We start from the raw sequence: 17,848 nt of genomic DNA on the forward strand, positions 1-17,848 counted from the left end.
GGATCCACCCCTGCCTTGTTTGGGTGGATACACGAACTGAAATGTAAAATGTCTTCATAGGTCTTTGTGTGGAAAACCAAAGCGATTGCAATGTTGAGATGTATGTACATAACCATTTGCTTCCACGTGTGTTCACAGTTTTAAAGAGGAACTGACACAGATTTAGCACCATCAAATCTCATTCAATATGTTTATATACATATTCCTCGGGAAGAATACGATGCGTTTATGTTCATTTTGTGACAAGTGGGCGCATAGATATGCAAATGTTCATGCTTTCAGACATTGATAGAATGTTTGGAAAGAACATGCTGTAGAGTCTGGTACTTGTGAAAATGATATGGTCATATGAAAGTTGGCTGTGCTTTTTTCAATTATTAGACACTGCAGTAAATGAAAACGAATCTCGACCAGGTACGGACTCTACACAGACTGGTGCGCCATAACCAATCACTGCTAGAGAAGGCCTATATTGCAAATAGGCTATGCCATACTGGCATGTGCCATTCCCTTTTCTGCTGTTGCACTGCACTGCACTGTTGCACAGCAGAACAGGGACTTTGTTTAGATCCTTGTTTAGAAAGCAGAAGCAAAAGTCACAAAAGAAACCTGAATGGTTTTCTGCTAATATATAAATACCACAGAAGTCTTACCTGAAAGGGCCAAAAGAGATCTTGTTTTTTTTTCAGTCCAAAAGGCAAAGGCCTCCTTTGGGGACGGGGGCTTGGATTAAATTATTATTATTAGTATGTTTTAAATATTGGACCAAATACACGTTATGACAAGAGAGACAACACACCACTACATAAAGAGAGACCTAAGACAACAACATAGCAAGGCAGCAACACATGACAACACAGCATGGTAGCAACACAACATGACAACAACATGGTAGCAACACAACATGGCAGCAGCACAACATGGTAGCAGCGCTAACATGGCACAAACATTATTGGGCACAGACAACAGCACAAAGGGCAAAAAGGTAGAGACAACATTACATCACACAAAGCAGCCACAACTGTGTCCTTGATTGAGTCGTTGAATGAAGAGATTGAGATAAAACTGTCCAGTTTGAGTGTTTGTTGCAGCTCGTTCCAGTCGCTAGCTGCAGCGAACTGAAAAGACGAGCTACCCAAGGATGTGTGTGCTTAGGGGACTTGTAAAAGAATGTGACTGGGTGACTGGGTGTTGTATGTGGAGGATGAGGGCTGCAGTAGATATCGCAGATAAGGGGGAGTGAGGCCTAAGAGGGTTTTATAAATAAGCATCAACCAGTAGGTCTTGCGACGGATATACAGAGATGACCAGTTTACAGAGGAATATAGAGTGCAGTGATGTGTCCTATAGGGAGCATTGGTGGCAAATCTGATGGCCGAATGGTAAACAACATCTAGCCGCTCAAGAGCACCCTTACCTGTCGATCTATAAATTATGTCTTTATGTAATCTAGCATAGGTAGGATGGTCATCTGAATCAGGGAAAGAGGAGTGATTACGATAGAGGAAACCAAGTCCAGATTGAACTTTAGCCTGCAGCTTTGATATGTGCTGAGAGAAGGACAGTGTGCCATCTAGCCATACTCCCAAGTACTTGTATGAGGTGACTACCTCAAGCTCTAAACCCTCAGAGGTAGTAATAACACCTGTGGTGAGAGGGGAATTCTGCTTACCAAACCACATGACCTTTGTTTTGGAGGTGTTCAGAACAAGGTTAAGGGCAGAGAAAGCTTTGCTGTAGAGAGTTTAACACAAAATCTGGAGAGGGGCCAGCTGAGTATACAACTGTATCATCTGCATATAAATGGATGAGAGATTGTAGGGCCTAGGATCGAGCCTTGGGGTACTCCCTTGGTGACAGGCAGTGGCTGAGACAGCAGATGTTCTGACTTTATACACTGCACTCTTTGAGAGAGGTAGTTAGCAAACCAGGCCAAAGACGCCTCAGAGACACCAATACTCCTTAGCCGGCCCACAAGAATGGAATGGTCTACCGTATAAAGATTTGGCCAAGTCAATAAAAATAGTAGCACAACATTGCTTAGAATCAAGGGCAATGGTGACATCATTCAGGACCTTTAAGGTTGCAGTGACATATCCATAACCTGAGCGGGAAACCAGATTGCATATCAGAGAGAATATTATAGACATCAAGAAAGCCAGTCAGTTGATTATTAACTAGTTTTTCTAACACTTTTGATAAACAGGGCAAAAGAGAAATAGGCCTATAACAGTTAGGATCAGCTTGATCTTCCACTGTAAATAATGGATATTTACTGCCTTCCAAGCAATGGGAACCTCCCCAGAGATGAGAGACAGGTTAAATACGTCAGAGATAGGTTAAATAGGTCAGAGACAGGTTAAATAGGTCAGAGACAGGTGAAATACGTCAGAGATAGGTTAAATAGGTCAGAGACAGGTTAAATAGGTCAGAGACAGGTTAAATAGGTCAGAGACAGGTTAAATAGGTCAGAGATAGGTTAAATAGGTCAGAGATAGGTTTAATAGGTCAGAGACAGGTTAAATAGGTCAGAGACAGGTTAAATAGGTCAGAGATAGGTTTAATAGGTCAGAGACAGGTTAAATAGGTCAGAGACAGGTTAAATAGGTCAGAGATAGGTTAAATAGGTCAGAGACAGGTTAAATAGGTCAGAGACAGGTTAAATAGGTCAGAGATAGGTTTAATAGGTCAGAGACAGGTTAAATAGGTCAGAGATAGGTTTAATAGGTCAGAGATAGGCTTGGTGATGATATCGGCACCAACCTTAAAGAAGGGTCTAAACCATCTGACCCAGATGTTTTTTTGGGGTCAAGTTTAAGGAGCTCCTTTAGCACCTCGGACTCAGTGACTGCCTGCTAGATGCATTAGAAGGGGTGGGAGATGAGAAAATGTTGGATGGGGGAGGAGTCATGGGTGAGTCATATAAGAATCCTGACTTAATGAAGTGGTGATTAAAGAGCTCAGCCATGTGCTTCTTGTCAGTTACAACCACATCATCAACATTAAGGGACATGGGCAGCTGTGAGGAGGAGGGTTTATTCTCCAGGTCTTTAACCGTTTTCCAGAACTTCTTGGGGTTAGACTGAAGAGATAGAACTGCTCCTTAAAGTAACTCACTTTGGCCTTGCGGATAGCCTGAGTGCACATATCTTATTTGCCTGAACAAGAGCCAGTCAGCCTGAGTGTGCGTGTGTCGAGCCTTTCGCCAAATGCAATTTTTGGGGTGGAGTAACTCTTCAAGGTCACGGTCGAACCAGGGGCTGAACCTGTTTGTAATTCTCATTTTCTTTATGGGGGCGTGTTTGTTAACAATTCCACTGAAAATATCAACAAAGAAGTTCAAAGCGTCTTCGATAGAGGGGATCAAGCTGATTCTATACCATTTTACATAGGCCAGTTCATGAAGGAACGCTTGCTCACTAAAGTTGTTTAACAAGCGTCTATGACAAATCAGGACAGGTTGTTTCACTGAGCAGCCATTATGAACACAGGCTGTAAAACAGTGATCACTAAGGTCATTACAGAAAACACCAGACTGATACCTATCAGGATTAGTTGTGAGGATAACATTGAGGATAGTTTTTTCTGGGTGTTTGGAGTCATACCTGGTGGGACTGGTAATAATCTGAGAAAGACTACGGGAGTCCCATTGTTTTAGGACTTGGTCAGGTGGTGTAAGCATGTCCCAGTTTAGGTCTCCTAGCAGGACAAATTCAGGCTTAGTGTAAGGGGCCAGGAGAGAGCTTAGGGCAGGTAGGATACAGGCCGATGCTAATGGAGGACGATAGTACCCAGCAACAGTCAACAAAGAGCTATTTGAAAGTTTATTGCTTAAAACCAGCAAATCAAATTGTTTGGGGACAGACTTGGTGGAGACAACCGAGCACTGAAAGTGATCCTTGGTAAAGATTGCCACTCCCCCACCTTTGGAAGATCTGTCTTGCCGAAAAAGGTTATAACCAGAAAGATTAACATCAGTGTTCAAAACACTCTTCCTTAACCACGTCTCAGTAATGACCAACACATCTGGATTGGAGCTGTGAACCCACACTTTCAATTGATCCATTTTAGGTAATAAGCTTCTATTGTTAACGTGCATAAAACCCAGGCTTTTATGAGAGCAGAAATCAGTGGAGCAGATATTAGAGCACAAGTCAGAATTAGGGCTAGCAACAGTAGATGGGCCGGAGTGTACATGCACATTTCCAGATATCATCAGCAGTAATACAATCAAGGAATGGCAGAGGACAGGGAGAGTTCTTCACTGTTGATTTATGACATTTGAATGTGCATTAGATGGCAACAAGATCATATTGTACAGCAATCATCAGGTAACATGAATACAAAGCCGGCGAGAGGTGGTTAGAATAGGATGGGAGGCCAAAGGTCAGTGTAACCAACAGAGAATCCTGAGTGTGGGAACAAACATAGTCTGTCCCACGGTTGGGTGAACAAGAACGTTTATAGACAACAATAAGCATGCAGGAGTCATGAGGCAAATAGCAAAATTGCCAAGAAAAAAATATATATATATAACGACTTGGGGCTAGCCATTGTAAGTTCAGAGTCACTCACCCCAACAGTGTGTGTGTGCTGGAGGCACACAAGTGAATGGATTTACAGCTTGCCTGCCTGCTCATTTCACCAATGTCGAATACATTTCAATTGACAACTAAGAGATATGCCAACAGTCATTCAAGTTTGAGTAAATTAGTAACTAGCTTAGTGAGTCACATTTCTTGGTAGCCATAGCCACCGAAGCTGAAAATAAAACTTTAAAAAGTCTGCCACTCACCCACTTGTCCAGGCAATAACGTTACACTTTCCAGCAGCTAGCTAGCTATAGTACAAGTTTCTATATCAGTTTAGGTTCTAGCTAGCTATAGTACAAGTTTCTATATCAGTTTAGGTTCTAGCTAGCTATAGTACAAGTTTCTATATCAGTTTAGGTTCTAGCTAGCTATAGTACAAGTTTCTATATCAGTTTAGGTTCTAGCTAGCTATAGTACAAGTTTCTATATCAGTTTAGGTTCTAGCTAGCTATAGTACAAGTTTCTATATCAGTTTAGGTTCTAGCTAGCTAAATTACTTAGTTATCAAGCCATATAGCTAGCTTGCTAAATAAGTAGGCCTACTGTACATAAATACATAAGCTAGCTATAGACTTAGTCACGTAACGGGACTGCATAGCAAGATTGATTGTGTTGAGATTCCCAATCATTGTCCTTTTCATCCATTTTTGTCAACAATATTGTGCTGAAACAGTTCATCCCCTGAATGGCTAGAGGCAGCAGACAATGTACCAGCTGTGATTTCCAACCTGATAGTAATATTTATTACACTACACAGAGATGTATTGGTACATTTTATTAATCATGCACTGACTGTATCTATTTAATTCTGACAACAATGCCTTTTTAGTCAATATACAACCTATTTTTTAAATCTCTTATGAAGTTGGTTCTGAAGCTATGAATGTGATATTTTAGACTGACAATGTGAGTATCTGTGTGTTTCATTTCTGCAAAGTATTTACAACAGTGTCAGTCCCACTTTTAGCCCGGAGACATTGCATAACTTAAAGCAGCGTTTCACTGGGTCAACTGCCTACATGGAGAGAGATGGGGGGAGAGAGAGGGGGAGAAAGAACTATGGAGAGATGGATAGAGGAAGAGAGAGGGGGAGAGCTCAGAAACGGATGAAGTGTAACCAATGAAAGACAGAGGAAGAGGGAACCTCTTCATAACGGAGCTGAGGTTCAAATATACTCCCACGGCTAGGCCATACTGAATGTCTAACAGTGACACAGAAATGGGCAATCGCTAGCAGATATTTATGACATGGCTGGCATGGTCTTGACAGGGCATCAATCTTTCACATCCCAACGAAGGTCCCTGACCACAGTGTCAGCCCGGCTGATGACAGAGTGATACCTCTGTGCGGTGGGCTAGGATGTAGGCCTTCAGTTTGGTCTCATCTGGGTATTAATCGTTAACACACACACACACACACAGGTTATCTAGCAGCACAGTAGTACAATATGAGTCATTTCCTAAAAACCCACACCAGAGAAGGTACATACAACTACAGTAAAAAACATTTATCAGTCTCTCCCTTTCTCCCTATTACATATCCTCTTCCCTCCATAGTGGTGTTTATCCTCTCTGCCTATTATATATCCTCTTCCCACCATAGTGGTGTTTATCCTCTCTCCCTATTATATATCCTCTTCCCTCCATAGTGGTGTTTATCCTCTCTGCCTATTATATATCCTCTTCCCTCCATAGTGGTGTTTATCCTCTCTGCCTATTATATATCCTCTTCCCTCCATAGTGGTGTTTATCCTCTCTCCCTATTATATATCCTCTTCCCACCATAGTGGTGTTTATCCTGTCTCCCTATTATATATCCTCTTCCCACCATAGTGGTGTTTATCCTCTCTGCCTATTATATATCCTCTTCCCTCCATAGTGGTGTTTATCCTCTCTGCCTATTATATATCCTCTTCTCAACATAGTGGTGTTTATCCTCTCTGCCTATTATATATCCTCTTCCCTCCATAGTGGTGTTTATCCTCTCTTCCTATTATATATCCTCTTCCCTCCATAGTGGTGTTTATCCTCTCTGCCTATTATATATCCTCTTCCCTCCATAGTGGTGTTTATCCTTTCTGCCTCTCTTTCCACTTGAACAGGCTTCAGGCTTCAGCTCTTCTAGATGTAGCTTTACATCTGCTGACCTGTTTTCACTGAGCCTTCCCATCGTGGCTCATAGGGGCTTGTAGAGGGTCATTGGTAGAGCACTAGTAACCAGACTGATGAGATAAGAGGCATTCTTTCAAACATACATCAGGAATAACATACATTTTGAAAGGGCATAGCGCAGTTCATTTAGAGAAGCTCCCGTCAGCGGATCTGGGTGCAGACAGCCTCGTAAAAACTCATACAGTTCACCCACTGATGGCTGTGATAAGGAAGTGGAATGGGATTAGGTGTCTGTGTTTGTGTGTGTGTGTGTGTTTGTGACCCCCAGACAGGCTACACAGTCTCACTTTGGGTGAATTAGCAATGGCAGGCCTCTCTGCTCTCTCTTTCTATATCCCTTCTTCTCTCCTCTCCACTCTCTCCATCTCTCAGTTTCTTACCCAATACATCCTGCTAATTATACCGTAATTTAATGACATCCAGTCTTCCCCATCTGCTTGCTAGCTCGCCTGAAGAGACGGTCGTCAGCTCGCATTCTGCTCATAGCGCTTGGCCTACATCGCTCACACACATAAATAGACACATATCAAGCACACACACACACAGACACACACACACATAACTGTAGATAGGGAGAAGATGAGATAAGAGCACTAACAGCGTAACAACATTGCTTGGTTGTAAACCATAAGAGCCACTGTATTTATCACTCCTAGGAACCATGACCTATTTACAAAACAGACACACACACACACACACATTTGGGTCGGTCCACTTATGCAGATGGCTAAATGACTTGACAGCACGTTGTGACTTACACATGACGAAAGGGGAACTGAGGTGGGACAAAGGGATAATAGGAACACAGAGAAATAGGCTTCGCCGATAAACAGTGAAATCATTCATAACTGGGGTTGCAAAATTCCATGAACTTTCAATAAATTCCCAGTTCCTGAAATGCTGCAACCCTGTTCATAACACTGCATGTTACCACACAAACACAGAGACTGCCCTTTTCAGGCCTGGGTTTGAATACTATTCAAAATCTTTATAATATTTTTGGCGTTTGCTTTAGCCTGCCTGGTGTTTCAGACAAGTGGAGTTTGCAGTTGTACGACTATTCTATTGGTCCCATTACGCCAGGTACACACAATCAAGCCCAGCTAAAGTTATTGGGTTAGTGTGGGTTTGCAACCAGGAAGTGTTCCTCAGTATCATAGTTATAGGTTATCCATGGAGGGAGTTCTGACTCTATGGAGAGGTCGGACTGAATTCCCTCTTCTTGCCAGATTTCTTTGCTTGACATGACTACATGACTGTGCGAGACTAATGAACTAACATGTGTGGAATATCAGTTTTGGTAGACAACATTTCCTACATCTCGATGTTGTGGACTCCACAATTGTAGAAATGACTTAAGGCTTCTTGAGGCGGGTCGAAAAAGGATGCACCAGAAATATGCTTCCTGATCCGGCATGAAAAAGCATGATGGTGATTATGTACTTACTTTCTTAAAACAATACAGCCTACTGTGTATTACAGCCTACTGTGTATTACAGCCTACTGTGTATTACAGCCTACTGTGTATTACAGCCTACTGTGTATTACAGCCTACTGTGTATTACAGCCTACTGTGTATTACAGCCTACTGTGTACTGCAGTCTACTGTGTATTACAGCCTACTGTGTATTACAGTCTACTGTGTATTACAGCCTACTGTGTATTACAGCCTACTGTGTATTACAGCCTACTGTGTATTACAGCCTACTGTGTATTACAGTCTACTGTGTATTACAGCCTACTGTGTACTGCAGTCTACTATGTACAGTCTACTGTGTACTACAGTCTACTGTGTATTACAGCCTACTGTGGGGCGGCAGGGTAGCCTAGTGGTTAGAGAGTTGGACTAGTAATTGAAAGGTTGCAAGTTCAAATCCCCGAGCTGACAAGGTACAAATCTGTCATTCTGCCCCTGAACAGGCAGTTAACCCACTGTTCCTAGGACGTCATTGAAAATAAGAATTTGTTCTTAACTGACTTGCCTAGATAAATAAAGGTAAACATTTTTTTTTTTTAAACAGCCTACTGTGTATTACAGTCTACTGTGTATTACAGCCTAGTGTGTATTACAGTCTACTGTGTATTACAGCCTAGTGTGTATTACAGCCAAAGGATTACTGACTTTATCAAAAGGATTAACATTCCATGCATCAGAAAGTATTCACAACCCTTGACTTATTCAACATTTTGTTGTCACAGCCTGAATTCAAAATTAATTAAATAGATTTTTTCTCTCACATCCATCTACACACAATACCCCATAATGACACAGTGAAATCATGTAAAAACATTCTATTGAAAATGAAATACAGAAATATCAAATGTATATAAGTATTCACACCCTTGAGTCAATACTTCATAGAAGTACCTTTGACAGCGATTACAGCTGTGAGTCTTTCTGGGTAAGAGTCTAATAGATTTACACACCTGGATTGTGCAACATTTGCCCATTATTATTTAAAAAATTGTTCAAGCTCAGTCAAATTAGTTGTTCATCATTGCTAGACAACCATTTTCAATTCTTCACATATTTTTTTGAAATAGATTTAAGTAACTCGGCCACTCAGGAACATTCACTGTCTTCTTGTTAAGCAACTCCGGTGTAGATTTGGCCTTGTGTTTTAGGTTATTGTCCTGCTGAAAGATGAATTCATCTTCATGTGTCTGGTGGAAAGCAAACTGAACCAGGTTTTCCTCTAGGATTTTACCTGTGTTTAATTCCATTTTCTTTTTTATCCTGAAAAACTCCCCAGTCCTTAATGATTACAAGCATACCTACAACATGATGCAGCCACCACTATGCTTGAAAATATGGAGAGTGGTACTCAGTAATGTGTTGTATTGGATTTACCCCAAATATATCAAATATATCCAAATATATCAAATATCATGTTCAAAGGGATATGACATTCGTAATGTCTTTATTGTTTTGAAATATATATATATAATATGACATTTGTAATGTCTTTATTGTTTTGAAATATATATATATAATATGACATTCGTAATGTCTTTATTGTTTTGAAATATATATATATAATATGACATTCGTAATGTCTTTATTGTTTTGAAATATATATATATAATATGACATTTGTAATGTCTTTATTGTTTTGAAATATATATATATAATATGACATTTGTAATGTCTTTATTGTTTTGAAATATATATATATAATATGACATTTGTAATGTCTTTATTGTTTTGAAATATATATATATAATATGACATTTGTAATGTCTTTATTGTTTTGAAATATATATATATAATATGACATTTGTAATGTCTTTATTGTTTTGAAATATATATATATAATATGACATTTGTAATGTCTTTATTGTTTTGAAATATATATATATAATATGACATTTGTAATGTCTTTATTGTTTTGAAATATATATATATAATATGACATTTGTAATGTCTTTATTGTTTTGAAACTTCTGTATGTGTAATGTTTCCTGTTAATTTTTGTTGTTTATTTCACTTTTGTATATTATCTACCTCACTTGCTTTGGCAATGTTAACACATGTTTCCCATGCTAATAAAGCCCCTTGAATTGAATTGAATTGAGAGAGGGTGGGGGGGGGGGCAGGAGAGAGTGAGAGGGGGAGGAGAGAGAGAGGGGAGAGCAGGAGAAAGAGAGAGGGATGAGGAGAGAGGGAGGCTTGGAGCCTCAGTGATGTGTAGATGGAGCAACATACATAACTTTTCATTTATTAAGGAGCACAAGACATAATAGGGGGAGTAGGGGGGGGATCAGCATCTAGTGGCAACATCTCTCTACTCCCAGTGGGCTAGAAGCCAGCATGTAATACCTGAAATAGGGACATCACCAACTAGGGACACCAGGTCTGACTCTAGAGGACTGGCGCCACAGGGAACCTGGCATGATTTGTGGCATGGCTGTCCCATCCCCATCCATCCCTTCCCACCAGACAGCCATGGCAATAAAAACACGCTACTTGTTAGCACTGCATTTACAGCGCTAATCTAATCATCAATATCTTTGGCCTTTGGCAAATAGCTGCAACGTAAATTCTAACACACTGGCCTGTGGCTGTGGGTTCATGACTTGCTTTACACGTGCATCGGTTAGTCCAATCACATTGCAAAGCAGAAAAAAACAAGGAAGGGCAGTACTGCTAAGGTAAACAACAGTAGGTTTTGGTAGACAGAAGCTGCTAAGGTAAACAACAGTAGGTTTTGGTAGACAGAAGCTGCTAAGGTAAACAACAGTAGGTTTTGGTAGACAGAAGATGCTAAGGTAAACAATAGTAGGTTTTGGTAGACAGAAGCTACTAAGGTACACAATAGTAGGTTTTGGTAGACAGAAGCTGCTAAGGTAAACAACAGTAGGTTTTAGTAGACAGAAGCTGCTAAGGTAAACAACAGTAGGTTTTAGTACACAGAAGCTGCTAAGGTAAACAACAGTAGGTTTTAGAAGACAGAAGCTGCTAAGGTAAACAACAGTAGGTTTTAGTAGACAGAAGCTGCTAAGGTAAACAACAGTAGGTTTTAGTAGACAGAAGCTGCTAAGGTAAACAACAGTAGGTTTTGGTAGACAGAAGCTGCTAAGGTAAACAATAGTAGGTTTTGGTAGACAGAAGCTGCTAAGGTACACAACAGTAGGTTTTAGTAGACAGAAGCTGCTAAGGTAAACAACAGTAGGTTTTAGTAGACAGAAGCTGCTAAGGTACACAATAGTAGGTTTTAGTAGACAGAAGCTGCTAAGGTAAACAACAGTAGGTTTTAGTAGACAGAAGCTGCTAAGGTAAACAATAGTAGGTTTTAGTAGACAGAAGCTGCTAAGGTAAACAACAGTAGGTTTTGGTAGACAGAAGCTGCTAAGGTACACAACAGTAGGTTTTGGTAGACAGAAGCTGCTAAGGTACACAACAGTAGGTTTTAGTAGACAGAAGCTGCTAAGGTAAACAATAGTAGGTTTTGGTAGACAGAAGCTGCTAAGGTAAACAACAGTAGGTTTTGGTAGACAGAAGCTGCTAAGGTACACAACAGTAGGTTTTGGCAGACAGAAGCTGCTAAGGTAAACAACAGTAGGTTTTAGTAGACAGAAGCTGCTAAGGTAAACAACAGTAGGTTTTAGTAGACAGAAGCTGCTAAGGTACACAACAGTAGGTTTTAGTAGACAGAAGCTGCTAAGGTACACAACAGTAGGTTTTAGTAGACAGAAGCTGCTAAGGTAAACAACAGTAGGTTTTGGTAGACAGAAGCTGCTAAGGTAAACAACAGTAGGTTTTAGTAGACAGAAGCTGCTAAGGTAAACAACAGTAGGTTTTAGTAGACAGAAGCTGCTAAGGTACACAACAGTAGGTTTTAGTAGACAGAAGCTGCTAAGGTAAACAACAGTAGGTTTTAGTAGACAGAAGCTGCTAAGGTACACAACAGTAGGTTTTAGTAGACAGAAGCTGCTAAGGTACACAACAGTAGGTTTTAGTAGACAGAAGCTGCTAAGGTAAACAACAGTAGGTTTTGGTAGACAGAAGCTGCTAAGGTAAACAACAGTAGGTTTTAGTAGACAGAAGCTGCTAAGGTAAACAACAGTAGGTTTTAGTAGACAGAAGCTGCTAAGGTACACAACAGTAGGTTTTAGTAGACAGAAGCTGCTAAGGTACACAACAGTAGGTTTTAGTAGACAGAAGCTGCTAAGGTACACAACAGTAGGTTTTAGTAGACAGAAGCTGCTAAGGTAAACAACAGTAGGTTTTAGTAGACAGAAGCTGCTAAGGTACACAACAGTAGGTTTTAGTACACAGAAGCTGCTAAGGCAAACAACAGTAGGTTTTAGTAGACAGAAGCTGCTAAGGTACAACAGTAGGTTTTAGTAGACAGAAGCTGCTAAGGTACACAACAGTAGGTTTTGGCAGACAGAAGCTGCTAAGGTAAACAATAGTAGGTTTGGTAGACAGAAGCTGCTAAGGTACACAACAGCAGGTTTTGCAGACAGAAGCTGCTAAGGTACACAACAGTAGGTTTTGGCAGACAGAAGCTGCTAAGGTACACAACAGTAGGTTTAGTAGACAGAAGCTGCTAAGGTAAACAACAGTAGGTTTTGGTAGACAGAAGCTGCTAAGGTACACAACAGTAGGTTTTAGTAGACAGAAGCTGCTAAGGTAAACAACAGTAGGTTTTAGTAGACAGAAGCTGCTAAGGTAAACAACAGTAGGTTTTAGTAGACAGAAGCTGCTAAGGTAAACAACAGTAGGTTTTGGTAGACAGAAGCTGCTAAGGTAAACAACAGTAGGTTTAGTAGACAGAAGCTGCTAAGGTACACAACAGTAGGTTTGGTAGACAGAAGCTGCTAAGGCAAACAACAGTAGGTTTTGGTAGACAGAAGCTGCTAAGGTACACAACAGTAGGTTTTGGTAGACAGAAGCTGCTAAGGTAAACAACAGTAGGTTTTAGTAGACAGAAGCTGCTAAGGTACACAACAGTAGGTTTTAGTAGACAGAAGCTGCTAAGGTACACAATAGTAGGTTTTAGCAGACAGAAGCTGCTAAGGTACACAACAGTAGGTTTTAGCAGACAGAAGCTGCTAAGGTAAACAATAGTAGGTTTTGGTAGACAGAAGCTGCTAAGGCAAACAACAGTAGGTTTTAGCAGACAGAAGCTGCTAAGGTAAACAACAGCAGGTTTTAGCAGACAGAAGCTGCTAAGGTACACAACAGCAGGTTTTAGTAGACAGAAGCTGCTAAGGTAAAACACAACAGTAGGTTTTAGTAGACAGAAGCTGCTAAGGCACACAACAGTAGGTTTTAGTAGACAGAAGCTGCTAAGGTACACAACAGTAGGTTTTAGTAGACAGAAGCTGCTAAGGTAAACAACAGTAGGTTTTGGCAGACAGAAGCTGCTAAGGTAAACAACAGCAGGTTTTAGCAGACAGAAGCTGCTAAGGTAAACAACAGTAGGTTTTAGCAGACAGAAGCTGCTAAGGTACACAACAGCAGGTTTTAGCAGACAGAAGCTGCTAAGGTACACAACAGTAGGTTTTAGCAGACAGAAGCTGCTAAGGCACACAACAGTAGGTTTTAGCAGACAGAAGCTGCTAAGGCAAACAACAGTAGGTTTTAGCAGACAGAAGCTGCTAAGGCACACAACAGTAGGTCTTAGCAGACAGAAGCTGCTAAGGCAAACAACAGCAGGTTTTAGCAGACAGAAGCCGCTAAGGCACACAACAGCAGGTCTTTAGCAGACAGAAGCCGCAAGGCAAACAACAGCAGGTCTTTGGCAGACAGAAGCCGCTAAGGCAAACAACAGCAGGTTTTGGCAGACAGAAGCCGCTAAGGCACACAACAGCAGGTTTTGGCAGACAGAAGCCGCTAAGGCAAACAACAGCAGGTTTTGGCAGACAGAAGCCGCTAAGGCACACAACAGCAGGTCTTAGCAGACAGAAGCCGCTAAGGCTAAACAACAGCAGGTTTTGGCAGACAGAAGCTGCTAAGGCAAACAACAGCAGGTCTTAGCAGACAGAAGCCGCTAAGGCAAACAACAGCAGGTCTTAGCAGACAGAAGCTGCTAAGGTAAACAACAGCAGGTCTTAGCAGACAGAAGCTGCTAAGGTAAACAACAGTAGGTCTTGGCAGACAGAAGCCGCTAAGGCAAACAACAGCAGGTCTTAGCAGACAGAAGCTGCTAAGGTAAACAATAGCAGGTTTTAGCAGACAGAAGCCGCTAAGGTAAACAACAGTAGGTTTTAGCAGACAGAAGCTGCTAAGGCAAACAACAGCAGGTCTTTGGCAGACAGAAGCCGCTAAGGTAAACAACAGCAGGTTTTGGCACACAGAAGCTGCTAAGGTAAACAATAGTAGGTTTTGGCAGACAGAAGCTGCTAAGGTAAACAACAGTAGGTCTTGGCAGACAGAAGCCGCTAAGGCAAACAACAGCAGGTTTTAGCAGACAGAAGCCTGCTAAGGCAAACAACAGTAGGTCTTTAGCAGACAGAAGCCTGCTAAGGCAAACAACAGCAGGTTTTGGCAGACAGAAGCCGCTAAGGTAAGGCAAACAACAGCAGGTCTTTAGCAGACAGAAGCCGCTAAGGCAAACAACAGCAGGTTTTGGCAGACAGAAGCCGCTAAGGCACACAACAGCAGGTCTTAGCAGACAGAAGCCGCTAAGGCAAACAACAGTAGGTCTTAGCAGACAGAAGCTGCTAAGGTAAACAACAGCAGGTCTTAGCAGACAGAAGCTGCTAAAGCAAACAACAGTAGGTCTTGGCAGACAGAAGCTGCTAAGGCAAACAACAGCAGGTTTAGCAGACAGAAGCTGCTAAGGCAAACAATAGCAGGTTTTAGCAGACAGAAGCTGCTAAGGCAAACAACAGTAGGTTTTAGCAGACAGAAGCTGCTAAGGCAAAACAACAGCAGGTTTAGCAGACAGAAGCTGCTAAGGCAAACAACAGCAGGTCTTAGCAGACAGAAGCTGCTAAGGCACACAACAGCAGGTTTTAGCAGACAGAAGCTGCTAAGGGTACACAACAGTAGGTTTTAGCAGACAGAAGCTGCAAGGCACACAACAGCAGGTTTTAGCAGACAGAAGCCTGCTAAGGCACACAACAGCAGGTTTTAGCAGACAGAAGCTGCTAAGGCACACAACAGCAGGTTTTAGCAGACAGAAGCCGCTAAGGTAAACAACAGCAGGTTTAGCAGACAGAAGCTGCTAAGGTAAACAACAGTAGGTTTTAGCAGACAGAAGCTGCTAAGGCACACAACAGCAGGTTTTGGCAGACAGAAGCTGCTAAGGCAAACAACAGTAGGTTTTAGTAGACAGAAGCTGCTAAGGTAAACAACAGTAGGTTTTGGCAGACAGAAGCTGCTAAGGCACACAACAGCAGGTTTTAGCAGACAGAAGCTGCTAAGGCACACAACAGCAGGTTTGGCAGACAGAAGCTGCTAAGGTAAACAACAGTAGGTTTTGGCAGACAGAAGCTGCTAAGGCACACAACAGCAGGTTTTAGCAGACAGAAGCTGCTAAGGCAAACACAGTAGGTTTGGCAGACAGAAGCTGCTAAGGTACACAACAGCAGGTCTTAGCAGACAGAAGCTGCTAAGGTAAACAACAGTAGGTTTTTGGCAGACAGAAGCTGCTAAGATAAACAACAGCAGGTTTTAGCAGACAGAAGCTGCTAAGGTAAACAACAGCAGGTTTTGGACAGAAAACAAACAGCAGGTTTTAGTAGACAGAAGCTGCTAAGGCAAACAACAGTAGGTTTAGCAGACAGAAGCTGCTAAGGTAAACAACAGTAGGTTTTGGCAGACAGAAGCGCTAAGGTACACAACAGCAGGTTTTGGCAGACAGAAGCTGCTAAGGTAAACAACAGCAGGTTTTGCAGACAGAAGCTGCTGCAAACAACAGTAGGTTTTAGCAGACAGAAGCCGCTAAGGCAAACAACAGTAGGTTTTAGCAGACAGAAGCTGCTAAGGTAAACAACAGTAGGTTTTAGCAGACAGAAGCCTGCTAAGGTACACAACAGCAGGTTTTAGCAGACAGAAGCCGCTAAGGCAAACAACAGTAGGTTTTGGCAGACAGAAGCTGCTAAGGCAAACAACAGCAGGTTTTGGCAGACAGAAGCTGCTAAGGTAAACAACAGCAGGTTTTAGCAGACAGAAGCTGCTAAGGCAAACAATAGCAGGTCTTGGCAGACAGAAGCTGCTAAACACAACAGTAGGTTTTAGCAGACAGAAGCTGCTAAGGCAAACAACAGCAGGTTTTGGCAGACAGAAGCTGCTAAGGCACACAACAGCAGGTTTTAGCAGACAGAAGCTGCTAAGGTAAACAACAGCAGGTTTTAGCAGACAGAAGCTGCTAAGGTAAACAACAGCAGGTTTTAGCAGACAGAAGCTGCTAAGGCAAACAACAGCAGGTTTTGGCAGACAGAAGCTGCTAAGGTAAACAACAGTAGGTTTTAGCAGACAGAAGCTGCTAAGGTAAACAATAGTAGGTTTTAGCAGACAGAAGCTGCTAAGGTAAACAACAGTAGGTTTAGCAGACAGAAGCTGCTAAGGTAAACAACAGCAGGTTTTAGCAGACAGAAGCTGCTAAGGTAAACAACAGTAGGTTTTGGTAGACAGAAGCTGCTAAGGTAAACAATAGTAGGTTTTGGCAGACAGAAGCTGCTAAGGTAAACAACAGTAGGTTTGGCAGACAGAAGCTGCTAAGGCAAAAACAACAGTAGGTTTTAGACAGAAGCTGCTAAGGTAAACAACAGTAGGTTTTGGTAGACAGAAGCTGCTAAGGCAAACAACAGTAGGTTTTGGCAGACAGAAGCTGCTAAGGTAAACAACAGTAGGTTTTAGCAGACAGAAGCTGCTAAGGTAAACAACAGTAGGTTTTGCAGACAGAAGCTGCTAAGGCAAACAACAGCAGGTTTTAGTAGACAGAAGCTGCTAAGGTGCAAACAACAGTAGGTTTTAGCAGACAGAAGCTGCTAAGGTAAACAACAGCAGGTTTTAGCAGACAGAAGCTGCTAAGGCAAACAACAGCAGGTTTTTAGTAGACAGAAGCTGCTAAGGTAAACAACAGTAGGTTTTAGCAGACAGAAGCTGCTAAGGTAAACAACAGTAGGTTTTAGTAGACAGAAGCTGCTAAGGTAAACAACAGTAGGTTTTAGCAGACAGAAGCTGCTAAGGCACACAACAGCAGGTTTTAGCAGACAGAAGCTGCTAAGGCAAACAACAGTAGGTTTTAGCAGACAGAAGCTGCTAAGGCAAACAACAGCAGGTTTTAGTAGACAGAAGCTGCTAAGGCACACAACAGCAGGTTTTAGCAGACAGAAGCTGCTAATGCAAACACAACAGTAGGTTTTAGCAGACAGAAGCTGCTAAGGTACACAACAGTAGGTTTTAGCAGACAGAAGCTGCTAAGGCACACAACAGCAGGTTTTAGCAGACAGAAGCTGCTAAGGTACACAACAGTAGGTTTTAGCAGACAGAAGCTGCTAAGGCAAACAACAGTAGGTTTTAGCAGACAGAAGCTGCTAAGGCACACAACAGCAGGTTTTGGTAGACAGAAGCTGCTAAGGTAAACAACAGTAGGTTTTAGTAGACAGAAGCTGCTAAGGCAAAC

General features: G+C 41.8%; 1 protein-coding gene across 2 annotated transcripts in view; it reads right to left on the reverse strand.

Annotated features, from left to right (window-relative positions):
* LOC112217822 (serine/threonine-protein kinase PAK 5-like) overlaps positions 1-17,848 on the reverse strand; it is a 161,190-nt gene that overhangs the window by 98,135 nt on the left and 45,207 nt on the right. The window contains exon 1 of one of the 2 annotated variants that reach the window (XM_024378378.2): positions 654-791. The exons of the other annotated variant lie outside the window; for it this stretch is intronic. The gene's annotated coding sequence lies outside the window, so the exon portion shown is untranslated. Of the gene's footprint in view, positions 1-653; positions 792-17,848 lie in introns of those variants that run through there. 2 annotated transcript variants of the gene reach the window in all.

Source organism: Oncorhynchus tshawytscha, linkage group LG18, assembly GCF_018296145.1.
Source record: "Oncorhynchus tshawytscha isolate Ot180627B linkage group LG18, Otsh_v2.0, whole genome shotgun sequence".
Taxonomy (NCBI): Eukaryota; Metazoa; Chordata; class Actinopteri; order Salmoniformes; family Salmonidae; genus Oncorhynchus; species Oncorhynchus tshawytscha.